This window comes from Stenella coeruleoalba (genome assembly GCF_951394435.1).
Source record: "Stenella coeruleoalba genome assembly, chromosome: 8".
In the NCBI taxonomy this organism is placed as follows: domain Eukaryota; kingdom Metazoa; phylum Chordata; class Mammalia; order Artiodactyla; family Delphinidae; genus Stenella; species Stenella coeruleoalba.
Genome location: NC_137154.1, coordinates 37,180,511 through 37,196,480, shown reverse-complemented (window position 1 = coordinate 37,196,480; position 15,970 = coordinate 37,180,511). Strand labels below are relative to the sequence as shown.

General features: G+C 49.5%; 2 protein-coding genes across 9 annotated transcripts in view; one reads left to right on the top strand and one right to left on the bottom strand.

The window, feature by feature from the left end:
- The window catches only part of PTPN5 (protein tyrosine phosphatase non-receptor type 5), a 54,456-nt gene extending 45,206 nt beyond the window's left edge, over nt 1–9,250 (bottom strand). Inside the window, exon 1 of the mRNA XM_079930302.1 lies at nt 8,602–9,250. The gene's annotated coding sequence lies outside the window, so the exon portion shown is untranslated. The remainder of the gene's footprint in view (nt 1–8,601) is intronic.
- The window catches only part of ZDHHC13 (zDHHC palmitoyltransferase 13), a 189,830-nt gene continuing 182,044 nt past the window's right edge, over nt 8,185–15,970 (top strand). For 4 of the 8 annotated variants that reach the window (XM_079930299.1, XM_079930297.1, XM_079930295.1 and 1 more), the window contains exons 1-2: nt 8,504–8,638; nt 13,465–13,551. The gene's annotated coding sequence lies outside the window, so the exon portion shown is untranslated. Of the gene's footprint in view, nt 8,250–8,503; nt 8,639–9,415; nt 9,930–13,464; nt 13,552–15,970 lie in introns of those variants that run through there. The other 4 variants (XM_079930298.1, XM_079930294.1, XM_079930300.1 and 1 more) reach the window with 3 other exon arrangements.

Below are 15,970 nucleotides of genomic sequence, written 5' to 3'. Positions count from 1 at the left end.
CCTGGGAAATATTCAGGGGAGTGGCCAGGGATGCTGTCATAACAAAGAACTCCCCCACCCAAAGGCCAGCAGGGTCCCTGTTGAGAAACACTGCTGTAGGCCACGGGGAGCTACAAGGGGTTCAAAGAGCAGAAAGAACTGGCTACACCTGGGTTCTGGGAAGACGGGGCTTTTGAGGTGATGGGAGCCCACAAGGTCCAGGTATCTTGGGTGTGAAGTGACACAGAGGTGGACATATGACCTCCACTGCCACTCCTGGGCCTTACATTTGGCCAACTCCAGCCCACTGGTCCGAAGCTGCCCAGGCCCAGGAGGTGCCCTGGGATGTCCCTCTAAGGCATCCCAGAAGGAGGCCAGCTAAGGAAGTCAGAGGCGGCAAATGTAAGAGGGAAAAGGACACATCCCACCTCTGGCCTCCCTGCCTCGTGATAAGCACCAGGGATGCTGACTGTGATCACCTTCCTCTGAAATGCAGTCTCAAGGAGGCGGGGCGCCCTGGGAGACCGGAGTCACGGGAAGCAGGGCTGGATATTGCTGCTGCTGCTACCAAAAGTCATGCTCTGAAATCATGGGCAAAAGAAGAACACAGCCAACTTAGACTAAAACGCTTGCCTGACACCTTCCTTCAGGAAGCCTTCCCTGACAACCACGCTGGGCAGGTGCCTCTGCTGTGTCCCCACAGCCCTCAGCTCATCACCAAGGCACAATTACTACCTAGGTGTGAACTCTGGCTCTGCCACTTACTTGCTGTGTGCTCCTGGCAAGTTACTTAAGCTCTCTGAGTCTATTTCCTTATCGATAAGCTGAGGATATATAATAAAAACCTTGTGCAATGAACTGTGATAAAGATTAGGTGAGATAACGTAGTAAGCACTCAGAAAAGTTAGTATTTCAGATTACTGTAGCGAGCATCAGTACAGACCACTGTTGCCTGGTTACTCTCTGGTGCCCCCAACGGACACACACAAGCTCCTTGTGGGCAAGGTCCTCATGGCGTGTGGATTTCCTGGAACAGTGAATACCTGCATGCATGAATGAATTCCATCCCTAAGATCTCTCCTGAGAGCTTTCTTTTCCCACTCACAATGCGTCTAAATCACAATAATTCTTCAGAAATGGAGGGTGGATTCATTTGTATTCTGTTCCCTTGTCTGTCTCCTCCCTCATGCCATGCAGAAACCTACACAAAATTTACTTTAAAAAATGAATGGGTTCTTCCTGGACCCTCCAGTCCTAAGACTTCACTTAGTGGTCTTTTTTGATGAGTACACAAAAATCCTTAATAAAAAGCACCCCGTGGTTCCTCAAAAAATTAAATACACATTTATCATTTGATCCAGCAATTCCACTTCTAGGTATATACCCCAAATAACTGGAAGCAGGGGCTTAAGCAGATACCTGTATATCAACGTTCATAACAGCATTATTCCATCATTCACAATAGTCAAAAGGTGGAAGCAACCCAGGTGTCCATCAACAGATGAACGGATAAGCAAATGTGTTATATACGTACAACGGACTATTATTCAGCCTTAAAAAGGAAGGAAATTCCGACACACACTACAACACGGATGAAGCCTGAAAACATTATGCTAAGTGAAATAAGCTAGACACAAAAGGACAAATGGTATATGATTCCACTTACATGAGGTACCTAGAACATGTGAATTCACAGAAAGTAGAAGAGAGGTTACCAGAGGCTGCGGGGAGGGGAGAATGAAGGAGTTACTGTTTAATGGGTACAGAGTTTCAGTTCCGCAAGATGCAAAGAGCTCTATGGGTAGATGGTGATGACGGTTGCACAACAATGTGAATGTATTTAGTGCTACAGAACTATATACTTAAAATGGTTAAAATAGTAAATTTTATGTATTGCACCGTAATTTTTAAAAGGCACACCAAAACAAATCAATAAAATGTTGGAGGGACTCCATCTGAAATCTGACACTCCTCCATCACACCCTCAGCGCTCTGTGACTTGGGCCTCCCGGCCCATAATGTCCCTCTCCATCCTCTCCATGGCTCCAGCTCTGGTGTCCATTGTTTTCTTTCTACCCCAGGACCCAGGACCACGTCCTCTGTATCCATGAAATCAACCTGCATCTGTCCACAGATGACATGTACTTTAACCTTGTGCTCTTTTTTCCCCCTCCCCCGGGTCCTGTCATACCCTATTGGGGATGCTTAAATCAGATGCCTTGAGAATCTGAGATGGAAAAGCTGTGTGCTTGAAGATGTTCACTGCTATGTCCACCAATTAAGAAATGATTAAGTAAAGTATGGAAGCCATTGAGGATAGAAGAAGGTCATGTATGAGTACAGAAGTTACAGGGAAAATGTTAAGTGAAAAATGTTGGGTACAAAACTAGATGTGGACTCATTTCAACAATAAAAGATACAGATCTATAGAAGAAACAGAATGGGACATATAAAATCGTGGTTCATTTTACAGTTGTTCTATAGTAGGTTGTGTTATTTTTACAGTGTAATTTATTTTTCAAAGGCTGGCACACTCTTAGGCAGATAATGAAATATACAATCTTTGGAGTCCACTTCAGACAGCCACATGCCACCCACCACTGAAGTCCACTGAATCCCTCCTGAGCGGCTTCCAGAGAGTTGGGGGAGAAAGGGAACATTTCCACTCTTAAGAAAGACATATCAAAGCTTGGTATGTCTCTGTAATGACGTCAACCAACCACCTCACCATGCAAAGGAAGGGCAATTCAGGGTCTGTATCTGCAATCACAGTAACAGGAACCAGACTTGGCCAAGAACAGTTTATCCCCTACATTAGCTCAAAGTTAGGAATTCTCACCAAGATGCTTGCTCGCTTACAAATTGTGGATCCCCTGCATCTAGCTCGAGGAGATCCCTTCCCAACTCAGCATGCCACACCCGAGGTATGGAAACTTGCGTCAAGGCTGCTTCAAGGGGGACACAGGAAGGAGGGTGGCTTTTATTCTATGTGCCGCCGCTGAGTGGGAAAAGCTTTCTTCTGTCTAAGAGTCTGGGGAATTCTGGAGCTTTCCCAGATATTGGTGGCCAAGGTGCTTGTCTCACGTCTCACCAGATGCAAAAAAGATGGGGATGATATTGAAGAATGGGGGAAGACCTTATTTTCTGTAATGCCATGGTTTAAGGTAAGGAAGAGCTTTTTGGTGATGGTACTGTTCAAAACCTCAATGGGTTTTTAGTTTTTTTCTTCAGCTGACCTGAGTTTCCAGTTCCTAGAGGTGAAAAAACATGCAGAATCAGATGGAATTTGGACCAGGGCACCTAAAGAGTCTAGGATTCTAAGAAGACTTAGACTACCTGTCAACTTGCCCTCTCAGAAGGTCCAGCCTAGTATCTGGCTCTGTCTGCTTGATGGAAGCATCCCGTCTCCTCTGTGACAGGACCGCCTGTCTACCTCCCATCCACCACAGGGAGGCACAGGCCCACACTGTGACAGTGGTCACTGTCCTCCAGGAAGACAACAGTGTGGGCCTACAGATATCACAGACCATAGTGCTTAGTGCCATAGGGGCCCTAGAAGCCCAAGCCCTACCTCCTAGACATGGGGAAACAGTTTGGGAGAGGGGAAGGACCTTGCCCCAGGTCACTTAATCATGAGTAAACTTCGGATTGAACACAGGTACTTACACACAGATAGCTGCGCTGACCCATACTGGTAAGAACATATTTCCTGGTGTGTGAGTTCAATTTTTGGTAAAGAGTGCCATACGTTTTGAAATGTTCACACACACCCTGTGTCCAACTGAATGCAGACAGAAAGCTTTAAACGATTAACCATCTTCTGGAGTTTTTCCATTAGCACTTATAGATCCATTTAAACAATTAATTGGGTGCTTAAAGAATTTATACTTCTGTAAATAGTTTCTCTTTCCCCACTGCCCTCTCTGCCATTTTTGGGAATCTGTCAAGTTATTGAAGATGATAATTCCTTGTCCTGCAAATATGGGCCTTTGGGCTAGAGATGAGTTTCTTTAAAATCTCTACAAGGGAAATGGCTGAGGGCATAAGAGTTGCACAAGGGAAAATTTGAAATGAAGCCAGAAGGTTGTATATTTGCACTGGAAAGGGGATGAGGGAAGACCAAAAAATGTTACCATTTTAATTGTTTTACAGTCATTTCAGGTATGTTTTACTTTTCGCCTTAGTCAACAGCCATACTGAACATACAGACGTGACTCAAATTTTCATCCTTGAATGACATCACAGATATTCAAATCATCTGAGCTTTATCATTTTGATCATACATAGCTTACTTATGCCCTTACTATGCTACAACAACTTTATTTAGTCCAAGATAGGAGGCTTCGTACATAAATGGTGGTTTCCAACATTCATTCATTAGACAATTATTTAGTGAGCCACTGCTGAGTGTCGGGCTTGGTTTTCTAGGCATGACGAACACAAGGAGAACAGGACTCCAGTTCTCTTGTACTCATTAACATCATACGACCTCTTATTCCTCAGGCCTGTAAGCACCTATGTGATCTGGGCCTGCCCCTCTCTCCTACCGTTTTCCTTTCCACCCTCCCTCTTGACCTATGTTTTCCGGCCACACTTGCTGTTCCCTGAAAACACCAAGCTATTCCTACCCCCAGGGCCTTGGCACTTGCGGTCTCCTTTTCCCAGAATGCTCTTCCCCAAGGTCACTTCCTCACTTCATTCAGGTCTTTGTTCAAATGCCACTTCCTTGAAGACAATTCTTTTTAAAGGTAAATCTCTTCCCCCACAGTCAACCCTCATCCTGCTTTATTTATCTCCAGAGCATTGCTCACCTCTTGAAATGTTATAGTTTGCTTACGTTTTCTTTTCTGTCTCCCTTGGTAGAGCTCGGACAAGAAGTTCATCTTTTTCAGCAATGTATCCCTAGAGCCTGTGAACAGCCTCACATGTAACAGATGTTTCTATGTATTTGGATAATAAGTGAATGAATGAAGGAGGAAGGAAGCAACTGGCTCTGGACACTTTGGGGTGCTCGGTGAGCCAGCTTTGCAGGAGTCATTCTGGTACCCTGTCAGATCATGGCCCTCACTCCTGAGCCTCCCCTTCCCCCTCCCGCTGGGCTCTGTCTGAGAATGGATGCCCAGCCACTCAGGCTCCAAACCTTGCCGTCACTTCTCATTCCTCCCTCCCTCCACTCCCACATCCAATCCGCTGCCAGCTCTGGTGACACTGTAGCCTCCTGCTTCAACTCCTCTTTCTCTTCATTCTTACAACCCCTCGCCCCCCATCTCCCCTATCCAAACCCTCCTTAACTCTTACCTATACCGCTGTCATTGTTTCCTACCTGGGCTCCCTGCCAGCAGGCTCTCCCCCTCCAATCTGTTCTCCTTGGGGCAGCCAGAGTGAGTTTCCTAATGGCCATGTTTGATCATGTCTCTCCCCCACTCAAAAACTAAAGGCCGATGATCACGTGGCTTGGCACTCAAGGCTCCCAGCAACTGCCTCCACCTTCCTACCCAGGCTTCCTTCTCATGGCTCCTCTTTTAGCCTTTTTGCCCAGTTGGAATGAATTGCTTTCCAGTTTCTACACACGTCCTAGAAGCCCCCACCGCCGGCTCTCTGCTCATGCTGTTTCCACTACTTATAATATTTTCCTCCTTCCTTCCGTTGTACAAATCGTTTAGACCCAGCTCAAATGCTACCTCGCTTCTCCAAGAAGCCATTCCTCGTCTTCCAGAAGAATAAACCCCTCCTTCTCGCTTCTATCCAAGGGGTCATCTGTCTCTCTTTTCGGACAGGTTTCAGGAAAGGACAGGCAACGTGACAGAGAAGAAAGAGTTCAGAATCTGGGGTCAAAAGCTCTGAGCTGGAGACACGGCTCTCTGGCTCTGAGACTTTTACAGTACAAATCCTTAGATAAGTTAAACTCTGAGTCTTAACTTCCGCATCTATAAAATGGGAATAATAACGCTACTGATATCATGGGGTGTTATGAGGATTAAATATAAGTGACAGTGTGTAAGAAAAGCTTTGACTGTATATAAACTATCAAATTCAATCATCCTTAGGTGAGAAATAACTGATAAACAAAAGTGACTTCTCCCAGGGAACTTCATGGATGTCCTATGCTGGCTGAGCCCTAAGTCCAGGAATAGATCAGTGGAGGAGGGATTTTTTGAGGGAGAGGGACTTTCAGGATTCAAAATCTCATGTCCTTTGGCAATCTGAAGAAGGGAAGAAGTGGAGGGTGGACTTCCCTGGTGGCACAGTGGTTAAGAACCCGCCTGCCAATACAGGGAACACGGGTTCCAGCCCTGGTCCGGGAAGATCCCACATGCCACGGAGCAACTAAGCCCGTGCGCCACAACTACTGGGCCTGCGCTCCAGAGCCTGCAAGCCACAACTACTGAGCCCGTGTGCCACAACTACTGAGCCTGTGCTCTAGAGCCTGTGCTCTGCAACAAGAGAAGCCACCGCAATGAGAAGCCCATGCACCATAACGAAGAGTTGCCCCCGCTCACCGCGACTAGAGAAAGCCCGCGCAGCAACGAAGACCCAACACAGCCAAAATAATATGTAAATAAATAAATATAAATTTAAAAAAAAAAGAAGTGGAAGGTATATCCATAAGGCTGGGGCCTTAATGATATTAACAGCTACCTCTTCGGAGCTTTTTCTATGCCCCAGGCCCTGTGCTAAGTACCCTACATAAATGATTTCATCACAGAGTAATAGAAGAGGAAAACTATAAGTGCTCCCCACCTTCCCCAGCCCCCCCCCAACAGTTCAGACCTAAAAGATATCCTGACACCAATCCAATGATCTTATTTTTTGGAGAAATTGAGACCCAGAAAGATTGTAAGCATTCACTGCAACTGTCCAGCCAGATCTCTTCACTCTGAGGGTGAGACCCATGGCACTGCAATAACCCACGGGCCACTGCTCATTATGAAGTCTATGTAAATGGTGCTTCTGGAGCACAACGCCATTTACAGGCACAACCATGTGAGTGGTGGCCCCTGGAGTTATGCCAGCTGGTCACCCTGTCTCTGCTCCATGCCAGGTTGCTCACCCAAGAAGGAAGCTCTTGAGAAAAGAACCTCAGGCCCCTAGAGACTGAACACTGTCCTCCCTGCCAACTCCCCCATCCAACAGAGTCTTCTCAAAGATGACTGACTTTATCCATTCCCCATCCAGCTTGCACTCCATCAACATACCTCTCGGGGCACCCTCTCTGCACCAGGCATCGGGTTCAGCTCTGGGGATACCCAGCTGCCTTTGAGGGAGCCTTGCCTGAGCCATCACCCGAGCCTGGTGAGGCTGTAACTCAAGCTTCCCCAGCAGCTCTGTCAGCAACACCAAGAGGCCGCACTCAACAAACATCAAGGAGGGAGAGGTGGCCGGACAGGAAAGACTCAGAGACCTCTACAAAGGGATGATGAAGGGAGCCTGGTTGGATTAGAAGACCTAGGCCCTTAAGGAGGGGGGTAGTCAGGTCAAGGTGGGGGAAAGGGGGATGACTCCTTGACCATGACATTACCTGGTCCAACTAAGGACACTGGTTCAGTGACTCCTGGGAGAACCAGGACTAACACCCTGGAATCTGATCTCCTGTCCAGGACTGCTTCATTCTCCCAAACTAAATCTCAAGATCTCCTCTGAGGCTGAAAGAGGCAAATTAAAGGCCAGCCTTTTTTTTTTTTTTAAAAACAGTAAGTATGGTAGGAAATGAATGGCACCTGATGCTCCAAAAGGGGGCAGGGCTGGAATTACAGAGACTTTCCTGACACACTCCGGTAAATTTTTGGGATCTGGGGTTCCAACAAGGATAAGGATGGAATTGTATAGGAGAGGACATGAGTATGAAAGCCAGGGATGCTAGATTCTAATGCAGGCTTTGCCAGTAACTCTCCCGTGACCTTGGTCAAGCCACCTCACTGGGTCTCAGTTTCTCCGTCTGTAGAATGAGGGCGTTGAATGAGTTCCCAAGATTCACCTGGTCTTGACCCTCTAAGGTACATGATCCTTGGTAAAGTAAACCCCTCAGAAGTCTGACCCGAGCAATCTCCACGTTTTGCAGGAGCCTGGGCCTCATCCAGGAAAAAGGGGCATGCTGGGGGAGGGGAACATGCTGGGCTTTTATTTTGGGGGCGGGTGGGGAACTGGTGGTTTAAGCTACACGGTCCGGGGGAGGAGAGGCGAAGCGAAGCGAAGGCTGGGAGCCCCGGTTTACAGGCCAGCAGGCTAGCGGCGATCTCCAACCTTCCTCCGGAGCTTCAGACCCTGGAGAGGTAGGTAATGCAGCCAAGAGCCGCGCACCAGCCACGGCAGCAGAGAGGCTCGCACCCCGGACCACCATCCCGATCCCTCCCCTCCCTCTCCGGAACCGCGCACGAGCTTCGTGGGGAGTGGCCGCTGCTCTCTCCCCTCTACCCAGCGCCGGGTCCCCTCCCAGGCGTGGGGGACCCCTCCCCCAGTCCCGGGGCGTCGGGAGCCCCACGGGGGCGTGGCGGGGGCGGGCGCTGGCTTCTGCGCCTGGGGGTCTGGAGGAGGTCTCAGTTGCCGGGGCTCCCTGGGAGGGACCCCGCGCCCTCCACCTTCCACCTCCCCACACAAAGGCGCCGACGGAGGCGCCGCACTTACCGGCCAGAGCGGACTCCGGGCGCCGACGAGCGGGCGGGTAGGCTGGCGGGAGGATGTGCGCGCGCGAGTGTGCGTGTGTCCCTGTGTGTGTCTGCGCGAGTGTGTGTGTGTGTGTGTGTGTATATATGTGTGACGGGGACCTCGCCGAGCTCCGTGCGTCTGCGTGTGCGGGGGCGTCCGTCCGTCGGTCCGTCTGCCCGGCGCTCAGTCCCGCGCTCCGTGCGCGCTCCCTCTTCAGATCGCCTCACCAAATGCGCTTCGGCTGCGGAGTCTCGGGCGCAGCCGCCAGGTCGGCTCCTCGCCCTTAGTCCCGGCTCCGCCCCGCCCCCGGGCGGGCTTGCGCCGCTTCCCGGGAATTGCGCAGGGCCTGAGGGGCTGGCTAGCGCGGGGGCGGGGAGCTCCTGCGGCGCCCAGGGCCCAGGTGGGGCCGGGTCGCGGACCCTTATTCTCCGACCCGGATCTCGGAAGCCCCCCACCCCGCAGCTCCGCTCGGAGTCCCCTCAGGCGCCGCCCCCACGCCGAGGTTGCCTGGACCTGGAGGGCGGGGGAGCGGGAGCACCGCATCTATTTCATTCATGATTTTCTCCTCTCGGGAGCCCCAGGCCCGGGTTGCGCTGCTACGGCGGCCGCCAGAGGGACACCGGCGGGGCCGTGCGCGCCGAACCCGGTGCAGGACCGCCAGGCAGACAGCTGGGGGTAGGGAAAAGTGAGACAAAGGGGTCATAGCCGGGGGGTGGGGGGGGAATTGCATGGAGGGGGTGCTGTGGCGCTCCCCGCATGATGCCCGCACGATGCCGTTGCCGCACCTGCACAAGCAGAGTGGTTGCATACAGCGGCGCGCACAGTGCCGGATACCCAGGACCCGCTCCAGGACTCGGGAGAGGCACTCGCCTTCCCACCATTCCCTGTTCAGTCTCTGAGGAGCAAGACCTTTCTCCGCCAGGTCTCACCCTCCTGACGCGCATCACGGGGCGTGTACTTGTCTAGGCTTTCTCGTGGGCACCGGCGGCCTGGACGCGCAAGGAGCTGCCCACGCGCCCCACAGTCCCACTTTTCCCAGGCTGGCACCCCGCTGGCCGGAGGTTCCTGGCATTCCATCCCGATGGGGGCTTTTTGAGACGTTGGGAGGCATACAGGGCCGGCATCCTAAGCTTCGTTTTCACATGGGGAAACCGAGGCGCACCATCACAGGGCTACCACCCTGGTTCCAGCCGCCGTCCTCTTTCGCCTGGATCTCTGCAATAGCCTCCTTACTGGTCTCCCCGTTGCCACCCTTGGCCCCCTGCAGTTGATTCTCTACGAAGCAGTCAGAGCTATCCTTTTAAAACGTAAGTCAGATCGCGTTGCTCCTTTACTGGAAATCCTACAATGGCTCTCCATTCGTTCAAGTGAAAGCTAAAGCCCCTGTAATGGCTTGCAAGGCCTCTCATGAGCTGGCTCCCTTTTATTTAACTCTGTAACCTCACTTCTTACCACTCCAGTCACACGGGCCCTTTTCAATGCGTCACCAACATGGCAGCCACCCTGTGGCCTCAGGACCTTTGCACTGCTATTTTCTCTGCCTGGAAACTTCCCCCAGATAGTCAAATGGCTTGCTCCTTTACTTCTTAAGTGGGTCACCTCAAAGAGGCCTTCTGTGACCACCCTATTTTAAATGCAGACCCACTCCCCCCATTTTCTCCTTGGTAGTCATGACCTTTATTTCGTGTTCCTTGCCTGTAGGGTTCACTAGCCCTTCACTTCCAGCTCTCACCTTAGTCCTTTGGCATCCTAGTTCTCCAGCCTTACCACACTACTCTGTTCTCTAAACAAACTGCATTTTCCGATTTCTAGCCTTTGTTCATGCTGTGCTTTCAGCCTGGGATACCGTCCCCTGCCATGTCTTACCTAATTTTTAAGTTCCAGTTCAAATACCTCTTTCTCTATGGAGGCTTCTCTCATATTCCCAAAGACACTCAGCCCTCATTCCTTTCTGTTTGCTATAGTAACGATTCCTTGTCTTTTACCCCAAGTCCCCTATGAAGTCCTGAGTCTCCTCTCTCTCCAGTTCCCAGCACTGAAGGGACCATCAGTCCATGTTGGTGGATCAAGGGCAGTGAATGGGAGGCCCTGGGCTGGGCCTTGATTCATCTTTTTTTTTTTTTTTTTCTAGGAGGGGCACAGAGCCCAGCTGGGTCTTGTTATCCTCAAGTTGTTTCTTGTGGAACAAGGGGAAGGGTCAAATGTCAGATAATGGGGAAACTGTGGGTAGATGTGTCAGCCAGTGCTCAAGGGCCCATTCTCCCTCCCTGAAAGTATCATCTCCGTCATTCAGCATAAGGCTGATTTTCCCCAGACAGTGTCAGTGTAACAACAGCAGCTACCGTAAATGAGCGTTTGGTATGTGCCAGGCCCTGTTTTGTATGTTTTCAATGCTCTGTTTAATCTTCATGGCAATTTTGCGAGGCAGGCATTTTGATGTCACCATTTTCAGAAGAGGAACCAGAAAGAAGTGACTTATTTACGGCCCTACAGTTGATATGTGAGGGGTATGTGTTTCGAATTAAGATCTAGCTAATTCCAAAGCCCAAGCTCATAGGGCAGAGACCCTGGTGACTGATGAAGTGAGGGAGCCTCAGCAAGGTCACCCTGGCCCAGATTTTTTTTTTAAATTTATTTATTTTTGGCCGTGTTGGGTCCTCGTTGTTGCATGTGGGCTCTTCCTAGTTGTGGTGAGCGGGGGCTACTCTTCGTTGCGGTGTGCAGGCTTCTCATTGCGGTGGCTTCTCTTGTTGCGGAGCACGGACTCTAGGCGCACGGGCTTCAGTAGTTGTGGCTTGCGGGCTCTAGAGCGCAGGCTCAGTAGTTGTGGCGCACGGGCTTAGTTGCTCCGCGGCACGTGACGTCTTTCCAGCCCAGGGCTCAAACCTGTGTCGCCTGCGTTGGCCGTCGGATTCTTAACCACTGAGCCACCAGGGAAGCCCTGGCCCAGATTTTTGCTGAAGCCAGCTTGGGAGTCACAAGGGCGTGGCTCTCCAGGGAGGGTGGGAGTTGGCAGATTTCTGTCAGTGGTGCCTGTGATGTCCTATGGTGGAGGCTAGTTGCTGTCCTTCATAAAGTCAACTTCGGAAGGCCAGCACTGCCTCCTAAGCATTCCTACCTGTGTGCTCTGGGTTCAAAGCCCAGCCCCAGCTGTCAGGTGTGGATAACAATGCCCATCTCAAAGGGTTATGGTGAGGAAGGAGAATGATAATATACCTAGAAAATAGTAGGGGATCAAAAATGATCTTTCTCCTTTGCTTCTTGTAGGGAGTTTCTATCACATAGAGATATACCCGAACTTGTCTTCTCATCCCGTGTCTGCCCTGTACACCCTCTTATTTAAATGTTCCAGATTCCTATAGTCCATTGAGCGTTGCCCTCGGGTACAGATAAGGAAAGAAAGTCTGACATTCATTGAGGGCTTTACAAATAAGCTATTCACGTTGCTTCCATGGACCCTCTTCTTTCTTCTTCACAAGCCCCTTAAAAGGGAGGTTCTGTTATTACTGATGAGGAAACTGAGGCACAGAGAGGGCAAGGGACTTCCCTACGGCCACAGTGCTCACTAATTAATAGCAGTAATGAGATTCTAACCTACGTCTGACTCTGCACTCAGCAAGCACCCCTCTTCCTTAACCCCATCACCATGGAAAGCAGCCCCATCGATTTCCTTTCTCTTCTCTTATGGGGAAGAAGGAGTGTTCTGTGAGGTTCACGGCAGTGAAGTAATTGTGAGGTTGGGAGGATTTAGGCTTCTTGAGTCATTTTGTATGACTCATTTACCCGCTCTTGATGAGGGGAGGAAGAGGGCTTTGGGAGAGAGAAAGATGGTCTGAGTAACCAGAGAGTGGCTTGCTGGTGGTTTCTGATGCACTGTTGGAGTCAATATTTCTAGCTTATGACCTCACTTGCAATTCACTCTATCAGTAATGAAATGTTTTGCTTCAGTGAAAATGTCCCCCATCCAGATTTTTATTTATTTACTTACTTATTTATAACCCACCCCAATCAACAAAGGATTTGAGGTTGCTTACCACAGGAGTAGAAACCATAAAACAATGTTAAAATATCAATAAAGATAGAGAATCAGGACCAAGGAAAAGGTAAATAAACTTTGAGAGACAAGGCTTAATCATTACAGCCGGTGTTTATTGAGTTCTTCCAGCATGCAAAGGAATTTGTGTACATTATTTCATTTAATCCTTAAAAGAGTCCTACGAGGTGGGTGCTATTATTATCTTTATTTCGGGATATAGGGAACCAAGGCTCAGAGAGATTAAATACGATGCCCAAAGTCATATAACTAGTCAGTGGTAGAGCCAGTATTTAAATCTAGTTTGATTTTGGAACTCATGCCCTTAACCACTGTCCCGTCCTGCCTCTCCAGGGGACAAAAGACCACACACTTGCAGACCACAGGGGCCTCTAGAGTACTGGGTTTGAGTCTCAAATTCGGTTCTAATTTTCTTGGATATCAAAAAGGAAGGCCACAGCAAGTTACATAGAACTAATGCCCTCACATCCTTCAGGTCTTTGCTCAATGTCACTTTCTCAATGAGACCTACCCTGACCACTCTTCTTAACTGATGCTGGAGCCTGCCTGCCTCTTCAGCAGTTCCAATCTCCCTTTGTCTTTGCTCTTACGATGGCACATTTTACCTTCCGAAGTACCGGACGATTTATAAGCTATGTTATATATTTCAAATATGTTATATGCTTTATATAGCGCATAAGAGGTTCTATTATATATTTTATAGTAATAAATATACTTATGAATTACAAATTAGATTACTTTATCTGTTTAATATGTTCACTATTTTGTTGTCTGTCTTCTTCCACTAGAATACCAGGCCGCTTGGGGGAGCATCATCGTCTCTTTGGATTGCTGTTGGATCCCAAGTGTCACGGACAATGCCTGATATATAGCAGGTATTCAATACATTTTTGCTGAATAGTTGAATGATAATTTCAGAGAGGAAGGACAGAACAATATACGTAAAGTGGCAAAGTAGGTCATGTTGTTTTGCTAGCTCATGTTTTCCTTTCCTTCCCACTTTCTTTTCTCCTTTTCTTTTTCTCATTTCCTTGATGAATTTAGGCAGCTCTAGCACTTAGCTCTCAGAGCAAGTCTTCTGAGGCTTTTCTGATGGTAGACCCTGAGGGTCCCTATGGCCAGTGACCTTTGTGTCATTGTTACAGCAAATGCGTAAATGGGATTCGTGGTGCTGATTTTGGTGGAGTCTCTCAGTGAAAGCCGGATATTATCCCCACACTTAAATTGGCAAAGGTAATCCTTTTAGTGGTCTGAGAATAGTGTCCAAGTACCATTCCCAACGATTTGAGTTGTATAGCAGATGCTATGGGGAGGGAGACGGGAAAACAAAAAAGCAGAGCTTTTGTGTGAAACAATTGATTTAAAGGGAGGACATCCTTGTGTTCCGAAGAGCTCACCTCCCCAGTTGTGTTTCCTGGCTGCAAGCCTGAAGATTGAAAAGCCAAGGTCGTTAGCGAGGTTTACCAGAGGAGAACCTGAGCTGAGACCAATTGCTGGGGTGGGTGTGGGTGTGGGTGTGATGTGAGCTTGCTTGGGAGCTGCCCACAGATCCTGGCCGAGCCTCCGGGAGCCGCAGACACCAGCCTGTCAGCTCAAGGTGAAGGCCAAGGGCACAAGGCTGCCAATCCCAGGAAGAAACATCAGAAACACTTGTGTCAGGAGGAGTGGGAGTCAGAACTTTGTCTCTCCCGTGGTCACTGCTCTGGGCTCCTGCAAAGCAGATTTATTCAACGAATATTTTATGGAGTACCTACGGTGAGTTAGCCATTGTTCCAGAGGCTGAGTACATGTTAGAGAACAGGATAGTCAGCTTCTCTGCTCTCACGGAACTTACAGTCTGGTGGGAACACAGTGCCAGTGAACTGGGTGAAAACAATGAATAAAAGGATCATTTCAGACAGTGGTAAGTGCAATGAAGAAAAAGAAAAGAGAGTGTGGGTGATGGGGAGTGTAGGTGGAGAGGAGACACTTTGGATTGAGGGTTCAGGGAAGGCCTCTCAGAGGAGATAACATTTGAACAGGACTTGAGTTACAAGAAGGAGCTGATCTCAGGCGGCCTCAGCCTGCAGTGGCTTGAAGCAGGATTTTGGTTCCCGTGGCCAGAGATTGAAGTCAGGCTGCGGCAGTGAGTGTGCTGAATCCTAGCCACTAGACCATCAGGGCCAGTGGCCAGTGACAAGGCGCTGGCCCATCAGCTTTGTAGAAGTGAATTTCCACAAAGAGACAGAAAGTAGTGAAACAAGTAAAGTGTTTATTAGGAGGAAAAAGGGTACATGTGGCTAGACACACGGGCGGACTCCGAGAGAGAGTCGTGCCCTCATGGTAGTTTGAATCACTTATATGGGGCATTTCTTCCAGATTTCTCTTGGCCAATCATCTTGCTTTGCCTGATTCTGAGTCCAGATTTGGTTTATCTCAGGGTCCTTCCCTGTGTGCACGTGCATCTCTTAGCAAGATGGATTCTGGCGAAGAGGCCTATGGGTAGGTTGACATCACTTACTATGGAGTGACGCCCCCTCCCTTTTGACCTCCAAGGAGCCTTTCTGCGCATGTGTAGTCGGGAAGGTCTCCTTGACCTTGAGAATGAGAAATATGTGGTCTCTTATCTGGGCAGGGCTCAGCGCCTCTCTCGCTCCTGCTATTTTGGAGTTTCTGTCCACAGGGGACAAACTCCAGCTGCTCAGCCTGGGGCCCATCTATCTCCTGCCTCAGAGCCAGCTGAGCAGAGTAGGGGAAGAGCTTCCCAAGCAGAACTTTCTCTTCTGGGCACAGCAGGAAGGCCAGAGAGAGAGATGAGGTGGGAGAGGAGGGCAGGAGCCAGGCTGCAGGGGGTCTTGAAGGCTGTGGGAGGAGTTTGGGTTTTATTCTGATGTGCCAGGAAGCTACGGGAGGTTTCTCAGTGGGGAGATTGATGAGACCTGGATCTGAACAGTGAGTGTCTGAGACATCACAGAAGCACCAGGAATCGCAGCCCTTCTGCTCTCAGAGGGCCCTCAGAGGCTGTGTGGCCCCGTGCTTCCCAAGCTGGCTGTGTCTCAGAATCATTTGGGGAACTGCTTAAAAAATATGGATTCTCAGGCCTCCCCCTGGAAAATCTGGTTCAGTAGGATGGAGGTGAGGCTCAGTCTTAAGGAAGTTCCCCCAAATGATTCTGCTAATTGGCCAGGGTTGGGAGCAACCAGCCTGGTCAAGGCCCCCATGTTAGGAGGGGTGTACTGAGGTCCAGGGAGGAGAAATGCCTTGCCTGAGGGAACACAGTGAGTTAATGGCCAACTAGTGTCCTGACCCCAGAGC